Source organism: Belonocnema kinseyi, chromosome 10, assembly GCF_010883055.1.
Source record: "Belonocnema kinseyi isolate 2016_QV_RU_SX_M_011 chromosome 10, B_treatae_v1, whole genome shotgun sequence".
Lineage (NCBI taxonomy): Eukaryota > Metazoa > Arthropoda > Insecta > Hymenoptera > Cynipidae > Belonocnema > Belonocnema kinseyi.
The window spans coordinates 9699413-9710004 of NC_046666.1; positions in this window are offsets into that span (position 1 = coordinate 9699413).

Sequence of the window (10592 nt, forward strand, 5' to 3'; positions counted from 1 at the left end):
AAACTATCATAAACTTGATCCGAAGATGCACGGACTTGACGGAATGGCCAATCCGAATGAAACTTTAAAGGCGCGAAATATGAAAATACCCCTGTATAATGGTTTCTGCCCTGCTGTTATGCAATTCGGGTAGCATTCAACTCGCCATGTATGTAAGCCCCAGCGTGTCCACCCTGTATGTGCGAAAATTAATGTTAATGAGTGGGAATTTGGACTTCGTATAAGTGGTGATTTATTAGGAGGTAAAGTGGCGAAAACAAGCATTATATCTGTATATAACAACGTCGGAAAAGCCAAAGTTTGTAAAGCTCTAAGAGATTTAATAGATAATGCACAGAATGAAGGGGAGGGCGTGATAGTAATGGGAGACTGGAATGCGAGGATTGGAGTGGATCAGGGTGCGATTGAGTTCGGAGAGAATGACTTGATAAGAAATTTTGCTAAAGAAAGGAAGTCAGAAGACAAACTTGTTAACGCGGAAGGTAAAAATTTACTGAAGTTTTGTGATGAAACAGGTTTAGTAATTTTGAATGGACGAATCCGAGGCGACGAGATTGGTAACTGGACGCGTATCGGTGAGGATGGAGACTCGGTAATTTACTATGTCATGGAACAAGCGGGAGAGAGGGCTGGAGAAATTATAGAGTTGAAAATTTTAACGCGGATTGAATCGGATCACTTGCCGAAAGCTTTTAAATTTAGAGTAAAAGAACCGCAGGGGGTGAAAAAAAAGAAGTATAAAAGTACTAGGAATCGAATATTAGAAGAAAGATTATTATGAGATGAAAATAAAGAGGAAGAATTTAGAGACATAATGAAAACTTTATGGGAGGAATTGGATGCAGAGTTGGTTGAATTAGACGAATGTGATACGCAGAAGAAAGTTGTTTGGGATAAGCTAAAAGCATATTTAAAATCTAAGAGCGAAAACAAAAACCAGGAACTTAAGGCAGCAAAGAAGCTTTTGAAAAAAATTAAAGCGAATAAGATTAGGAAGCAAATAGATTCTAAACGGGAAAAAGTTAAAGAGAGTCGAAATATGGGAGATTTTTGGAAAGCTATAGGTGAGTTTAGACCAAAAAGGAAGAAAAAAATGAAAGGGGAAAAAATTACAAAGAGGGAATGGAAAGAGCACTTCATAAAGCTTCTTGAGGGACAAGAAAAACCAAAAGAAGCAGAAACTGGAAAAGAACCTGAGGGTTTAGATAGAAAGGATAATAAGGATATATTTGTGAATGATAGTAAGGCTCCGAGCAAAGTAGCAGAAATTGAGCGATCTGCTTTAGACGAACAACATGAGTTAAACAGAGATATCACTTTCGAGGAGGTAGTTAGAGCAGTTAAAGTGCTAAAAGAAGGAGAAAGCGGCAGGAGAAGACCGAATTACAGTAGAATTTTTAAGAGGATTGCCAAAGGTATGGGCAGAGGAGATGCATCGGGCACTAAATGGTTTCTGGAAGGAAGGGAAACTGGCAAGAGGCTGGGAAAAAGCTAGAGTTTTTCCGCTGCATAAAGGCGGTGACGAAGAATTGAAAGAAAACTATAGAGGTTTGTCATTACTAGATGTTGGTTATAAAATTTTGGCTTCTATTTTGAATGTGAGAATTAGAGAATGGATAAAAAGAAACAGTTTATATAGGGAAAGTCAAGCCGGATTCAGGAAAAGAAGAGCAACTTGAGATCATATATTTGTGCTCAATTCACTTATAAACAACAAACTTAAACGAGAGGGTGGTAAATTGTATGTGGCTTTTGTATATTTTAAGAAAGCCTTCGATGCAATTGACAGGAAAGTTCTCACAGACAAATTGCAGGATCTGGGAGTTAGAGGCAGAATGCTGAAGATGGTCGAGGCAATTCTTAGTAAAACGACAAACGAAATAATAACTGGGGAAGGAATTTCGGATAGCTTTAAAACAACTAGAGGCGTAAGGCAAGGTTGTCCATTATAAGCCCCACTCTATACAATATTTTTACAGAAGGTAGGAAAAAGGCAGGAGAATCTTGGAGAATTGAAGGAGAAGAACTTGAAATAGTGGACTGCTATAAATATCTAGGATTTTGGTTCTCGACAGGTGGAACGTATACTAAGCACATCCAAAAAATTGTAGGAAAAGCGCGAATAGCCACAAATGCTGCATGGGGGGTTATGAAAAGGGAAAATATAAGTAAACTAGGGAAAAGGTTATGTTTGATGGATACATTGGTAAAAGCAGGCAGTTTATATGGAGCAGAAATTTGGGGATGGGAAAGAAGAGATGAAATTGAGAAGCTACAGGGAGGGTTTATAAAAATGGCAATGGGACTAGATAGAAGCACCCCAGGCTATATCTGGAGGTTCGAATCTGGAAGACACAGTTTAGAAATGGAAACAAGGAACAGCGCAGGAAACTATTTACTAGAAATCATGAACATGGAGGAAAATAGATGGCCAAAAATTTCCTTAAAAGAGGAACTACGGGGGATTTCGAACAAGAATCCTTCCAATGGGGAGCAAAACTTGAGAAAGCGTTTAGACAGGTTGGAGATGGGGAATCATTAAATTGGATTTGGAAAGGGATAAGAAAGGAGGTGAAAAATAAGCTAGCAAGAGCAAAAAATATGAGAATAGATCAGGAAATACAGTCGGACTGGGGAAAGTTAGATAGCTCAAGTTACTGTAAGGAATACAAACATTGGAAAAAGAACATAGGAAGAGAAGAATATTGGGATAGGTCAAATTTAAGCTTCTTTGTGTGTGTAAAATTAATTTTTATTGGTAATATAACTATGTGTTAACCCTGAAAGGGTACACTGGTGCAAATTCGCACCCGACAATTTTTCATTTTGTTGGCATGTACGCAAACACAGCTGCAGCGGATTATCCCCATATATGTTAAATATGTGTAAATATCTTTTTTGAAGATTTAATTACTTGATTGATAGTTACTCCTTTGTTAGAAATTAATTTGTTGTTAAAGCTTCATAATTTTATTTAAAAATTCATTTCCTTGGTTGAAAAAGGAGATATTTTGTTGTAAATTAATTTTTGTGTGTGAAAAATTAATTTTTATTGGAAATATAAATATGTATTAACTCTCAAAGGGTACACTGGTGAGAATTCGCACCCGACAATTTTTCATTTTGTTGGCTGTACGCAAGCACAGCTGCAGCGGATTATCCCCATATATGTTAAATATGTGTGATATATGCTATTTGTTTATTATATGTTCAATATATTAAATTATTAATATTAACATTGCAAACAAACCAATTCGCACCAGTGTACCTTTTATGTATGCTCAGTTGGAGTGTACCACTTGAGAGTTAAATATTAGGTTGAAAAATGATATTTTTTAGTTGAAAATGTTGACTTTTTTAGTTTTTTGAAAATTAGTTTAGTTTTTGTTCCAAATAATTTTTTTTTACTGAAAAATGAAATTATTCGAAATGAAAATTACATCCTTTTAGTTGAAAATTCAACTCTTTGGTTAAACACTAAGTTTTAACTTAAAATGTAACTATTCAATTGTTGATTGACAATTTATCTTTTTAATTGAAAATTCATCTTTTTGTTTAAAAATCAATTATTTTAGTTCAAGATTGACCTTTTCAGTTAAAAATGACTCGTTTTTGTTTCAAATTTAACGATTCCATTTTTTTATGTTATGGGTTTGGCTAGATAAAATGTATTAAATTCACAATTTTTTGAAAATCGTCTTTCTTGGTAGAAAATTCAGTCCTTTACTAACATTTTTTTTTGGCTCAAAAATTCAAGTATTGCAAAAAAATACTTGGTTAAAAGTTAAATTAAATTTGTGTTCAAAATAAATCTATTTTTTTGTGAAATAATAATTTTTAACCAAAAATTTAATTTAATTTTCTGTTGAAAATTTAACTGTTTGAATAAGAATTTATTTATTTTTTTGAAAACTCGTCTTTTTGTAGAAAAACAAACTTTTTGGTTTAAAATTCAATTATTTGGTTAAAAATTCATTTATCTATTTGAAAAATTAAATTTCTACTTGAAAAGTGAGAAATTTTTGCTTGAAATTTTTTTTTTTTTAGTTGCAAAATTAACTAATTTTGGATGAAAACTTTTTTTATTTGTTTAAAATTTACTTTTCTAACTGCAAATTAAACTATTCTAGTTTGGGAGTATATTTATCTTTTTTCGTTGAAAAAATATATATTTCATTGAAATTGTATCTCTTTTTGTTAGGAAAATTTATGTTTTGTGTTTAAAATTGTATTATTTTGTTGGGAATTTATTTTTTGTTGTTGAAAATGATTATTTCAACTGAAAATGTAATTCTATTTTTGGTTCAAAAATCGTTCTTTTTATATAAAAAAGTTACTATTTTAGTAATTTTTTTTTTAAAGAATCATTTTAATTGATTTTAATTCATCGATCGTTACTGCAATTTTTATTGTATATCATAAGTATTCATTTATTATTTATGCATCAAAATTAAAGAATTTCACGCACAAATTGAACAGTTTCTAAAAAATAACAATTAAAGTTCTAAAGTCAAAATTTTAAAGGCACTTAAAAATTTTAACGATTCCAGGCTTTTCTACGCAAAACAATTCAGTTTCAAATTGTTTACTTTGAAATATTTGGCTTTAATTTACTCGAATTAAATTTAAGTCGAATATTGCTAAATATTAAATAATTATTCTTTTTCTTAACTAGAAAATTTCAAATTTAATGGGTTAAAAAGTGAATAATTTATACTGAAACAATATTTTTAATTTAATAAATCTTTTAATTTTTTATATATATTTTTATGAAGTTTTTAAAAAATTGAAAATAGTTTATAAAGTTTAAATCGCACCTTTACATTTTTTAATAATTCAAGACTTTCGAATTGAAAACGTAACAATCTGGAAATTCTTAAATTTAATACGAATTGAGAATCGTTTTATCAAATAAATTATTGTTCAGTTTTTAATACTTAAAATACAGATTCATTTTCAAAATTATTTATTCATTTATAAATATTTAAAGTTGATAAAATAAAAATTTTTTGCAAAATTTTTCAACTTCAAACGCTTTTAATTTTTAATTGTGTTAGCAGGGTGTCTACTCAAATCCAAACTGACGAATTTTCAATTGAAATGATAAATCTTCAATTTAAATAGATAGATTTTTGACCAAAAAGATTATATTTTAACAAAAGAGTTTAAATTCCAACCAAGTAGTTTTATTTTCAACGAAAAAATATGAATTTTCAAACAAGATTAATTTTCTATGGAAAAACACAAATGATTTTTCTACAAAATGCATAAACTTTTAACGAAATAATTGAATTTTTAAATAAAAAAGAAAAAATTTCAACCATATAGCTTAATTTAAACTAAAAAAAAATCCGTTTTTAACCATAAATGTAATTGTTAGATTTTCAGTTGAAAACAAAATAATTTTCAACACAATAATTAAATTTTCAATTAAAGTGCCAAATTTTCATTATTTTCAACTGTGATGAATCTTCAACAGAAATAGACGAATTTTAAACAAAAAATATGAATTTTCAAATAAAATTATGGAATATTAAACAGGATTAGTTAAAACTTCAAACAAAATAATAAATTCACAAATAAAATAATGAATATTTGAATTTTCAACAAAAATTATGAATGTTAAAAAAGAGGATTAATTTTCTATTAAAAAAACGAGTTTTAAACAAAGTACGTGAATTTTCCACAAAATAGTTCAATTTCGAATTAATAAAGACGAATTTTTAAACAAATAGTTGGATTTTGAATTAAAAAGGGTCAATTTTCAACAAAAAATGGAATAGTTACATTTTCAGTTTCAAATAATTAAACTGATGAACTTTCAACTAAAATTATGGGATATTAAACTGAATTAATTAAAGTTTCAACCAAAATGATAAATTTACAACTAAAATTATGAATATTTCATTGGAATGTTTGAATTTTCAACGAAAACTATGAATGTTAAAAAAGAGGATAAATTTTCTTTAAAAAAAAGAAAGATTTTTAAACAAAATACATAAATTTTCAACAAAATAGTTCAATTTCGAACTAAAAAAGACATATTTTCAAACAAATAGTTGGATTTGGAATTAAAAAGGATCAATTTTCAACCAAAAATGGAATAGTTACATTTTCAGTTTAAAAAAATTAAACTGATGAATTTTTAACTAAAATGAGGAATCATCAACTGGAATAGTGGAAAAAGATGAATTTTCAACTAAAATGATATATTAAACTGTAATGGTTGAATATAACTAAACAATATCAATTTGCAATAAAAAATGGAATCGTTATTTTTTTTTAAACAGTTAATTTTTAAACAAAGTGATGAATTTTTTAACTAAAATGATTAATCTTCAAATTAAATAGTTGAATTTTAAACCAAAGATGAATTTTGAACCAAGAAAATTAATTTCTACCAAAAAAGACAAAAATTCAATAGTTAAATTTTCAGTAAAAATTAACTTTTAGCCAAGGAAAAGAAGAATTTTTAACAAAACGGCTCAGTTTTCCAACAAATAAATGAATATTCAATTCAAATAATGAACCTTAAAAAAAAGTGTATAAGAAAAGGGTTTAATTTTTAATCAAGTAATAAAATTATCAATTTAAAAAAGATCAATTCCTAACAAAAAATGTATGAGAAAAAGTATGTATGAGTTGTATACTTTTACAAATTAAAAATTATTGCTATTTAATTTTATATTCGGATTTGAAAAAAATTATGCAAGCTCGCGAAAAAAATTCCCTGACAAAAAAAAATCCCTGACATTTCCAGGTTTTTCTAGGTATATAAAAATTCTCTGAAAATTTCATGTTTTAAATAAAAAATATACGCTTAAAATTAAAAATCTAAAATGTACAATTTTGTAAAGTAAAAGATTTTTGAATAAGCATTGTAAACTGAATAATATTTTTGGTTGTCAATCAACTTTTTTGTTGGAAATTCACATTTTCAAGTTAACAATATAACTTGCTTGTAGAAAACAGTTTTTTTGGCTCGAAAATTCAAGAAAATTGTAAAAAATAGTGTATTTAGTTGAAAATGAAATTTTTTTTTTTGCTAAAAATTAATATTCTTACGTCTGAAAATTACATTATTTTGGTATAAAATTCAAGAATTTGTTGGAAATATTTTTATTTATGAAAAATCTTTCTTGGTTGAAAATTCATCTTTTTTTGGTAGAAATTTGATCTATATTTTCGGGTTTAAATTTTCTACGCTATGTAGAAAAACAAATTAATTAAAAAATTTAAATAAAACAAGAAAAATTATAACAATTTAAGTTATTTAGATATTAATTTATAATTATACGTTTTTATTTATACGTTATTTAAAATATTAAAAATAAAAAGTTGTTTTTTAAGCAAAATGATTTATAATATTAATTAAAAATATTATTTGAAGAAGAGAGGACAGGAAAATAAGTATTGTCATCTTGTTTTTGAATTTATGGAAATATAATTTTTTACTATTTCAGGGGTGTCAGAAAAAAATCTAGAAAATTTTAAAGAACTTTTTTTATTATATAGGATTTTACAAAATATTATGAAAAATTCCAGTCTTTTTAAAAGATGTTTAGAACCTTTAGAAGTTGGGAAGGAATCAAGAAATATTTGATAAATTTTCGAAAATGTTTCCGAGTATTCAAATATTCGTAATCTATTTTAAATGTCTTAAATTCCTGAAAATATTTATAATTGACACGAATTTTTCTCAAGATTTTCAAATATCATTCCCAAATTTAAAAAAAATACCTTACCATTTTCTAAATTTTCCCAGCAATTTTAAGAAAATTTTGTTTCTTCTCTTGAAAACTTTCGAAATTATTTTCAGTTTTACTAAATATTTCTTGAATTTACCCGATTTTTGTTCGTTTTTATTTTGCAATCTTACCAAATTGAGACATTTTTTCCCACGAATATAATGAAAATTCTTTTTTTCAATTTTGTCAGGCCTTCTAAGCCTTCTAATTTCTAAAAATTATATCAATTTTTTCTGCATTTTTTATTTATTCTGCAAAATTTTAAAAATTGCCTTTAACTCTTTCAGCTTCTTCTTTGACCATTTTTGAAATCTACCTGAAAAAATATCTTTCATTTTCGTAAAAATTTTTTAAATTAAGAAAAAAACTTTACAAATTTTAATCATTTTTTAATCGTTTCAAAACCTTTGAATATTTCTCATACTTAATCAAACTTTTTCTAAAATTATGTAATATGGCAAAATTGGAAAATTTTGCTTTAAAATCTTTCAAACCTTTTTTGAAAATTGAAAAATTTCTTATGAATTCTAAGAACTTTTTTTTTCACACCCTGACAAAATTTAGTTTACCTAAAAAATTTGTAAATCTTCAAAAATTAACAAAAATGGTCTCAACGTCTCCCATATTATTTTAACACACAATTTAAAATGTTTAAACCTTAAAATTATTCTTTTAAAATAAAATCAACAAATAAAGACTTATCCACTAAAAAAATTAAATAAAAGTTAATCTAAATTATTGAACCTTCAAACCAGAAGACAAATTTGCTCTACAAAAATTCAATTTTCAAACAAAAAATATGACTGTTCAACACAAAATTATTTTCCACGAAACTCATTCATTTTTAAGTAAAAAAGGACATTTAAACTAGAAAATTTTTTTTTTGCAAAAAAATGCGATTTTTTCATTTTAAAAAATTTCAATCTTAAAAAATGGAACAGTTCCATTTTCTGTTAAAATATGAATTCTAAAAAAAGAAGTATTTTCCAGTCAATAGTTAAATTTTCAAACAAACATAAGCCTAAAATAAAAAAAATTCACAATGTCGTTTAACTTTGACCCAAGTAGTTGAATTTTCAATCAAAAATGATTAATTTTCAACAAGATAATTAAACTTTTAACCAACGAGATAACTTTTCAACTTAAAATATAAATCTTTCACAAAAAAAGTGATTGCTTAAAAAATCGATTCAACCAAATATTTAACCAAAAAGTTGCATTTTTATACAAAAAATGAAATTTCTTCTATAACAGCTGAAGTTTTAAATCAAAAAGATAAATTTTCACAAAAAAATTTAATTTTCAATCCAAAAAGACGAATTTTTAACAAAATTGTTAAATTCTCTAGCAAATAGTTGCATTTTTATCCAAAAAATATCAATTTTGTACTAAAACAGATGAATTTGTAATAAAAAAACAATTTTTTTTATAAGTGGAACTTTCATCCAGAAAATATTTCAGTTCCTTTTTCAACACCAAAATATAAATTTGAAACAAAAAGTAAATTTTCTACGAAATAGTTAAGTTTTTAAGAAAATAGTATAAAAGCTTGATTTCTAACAACAGGCAAAATTTAAAATAAAATATACAACTTAAAAAAAAAGAGTTTGATTTTCAACCGAAAAGTTGAGAAAAAAAATGCAGTTTTCTATTAATTAAAATAAATTCTAAGATTCTCAGATAATTTACCGTTCTCAAAGTAGTATAACCGGCTTAGAACTCTATTTTCAACTCTCGGTGACAAGAGGCTGGTTTACCTTAGTTATTTTAATAATGTATTGACGATAGATCCCGATTCGATTTATTTATTTTTTAAATTTTTGCTAAATTTTTTTCTTCAAAATTTTATAATAAATTAAAAATTTTGAAGGATAAAATGAGGAAGAAGATAACATAATATACAAACATATCAAAATTTTATGAAATATATGAAAATAGAAATATTGAGAAAAAACTATTCCATTTGGTGTTTAAAAGTTAGTTTTGTTAGTTGAAAATTCAGGTATTTTTTATTAAAATACGTCTTTTTTTAGAAGAAAATTAATCTTGTTAGAAAAATTTAACTATTTTGTTAAAATTTTGTTTTTTTTGGGTCAAAAAATAATTTTTTCAATTGCAAATTTTCAAGAAACTTAGTCGAAAATTCCCAGCTTTGTACACGATTGGAACCCGAAATATATCTTTTTTATCCTTCTTGTATTTTGTTAAATTGAGTGTTTTTTGGTAGAGAATTAATCTTTTTCGTAACAATATTTTGTTGAAAACTCGTTCTTTGTTTGATTGAAAAGTACTTTTTTTAAATGTTTATTTAATTATTCGACATTTGGTTCAAAAGTGATCTTTTATAGTTAAAAGTTCAATTATTTGGTAGAAAATTAATGTATTTTATCCAAGGTTAATTTTTTTGGTAAAATATTAAGGTTCGCAGTTGAAAATTCATTTTTTGGGAAAAGGTATATCATTTATATTATAAATGTATTTCTTTCGTTAAAAATTAATTTTTTTTTTTAAATTCGTCTTTTTTGGTTGGAAAACATTTTTTTAACTGAATGTTTAACTATTTTAGGTTTGATTTAAAATTTACCATTTGAAAATTAAACTATTTTGTTGAAAATTCATATACGCACTTAGTGGAAAATGCGTCTTTTTTGGTGAAACATTAATATTCCTGATTAAAAATTTATTTCTTTGGTTCAAAATTCCACTATTTCCTGCAAAATTCATTTTTTGGATAAAAATTATTTTTTGTTTGTTAAAAACTGAACTATTTTGTTGGAAATTCTTTGTTTGATGTTTGAAAATAATATCCATAACTAAAAATTAACATGTAAAATTTTTGGTTGA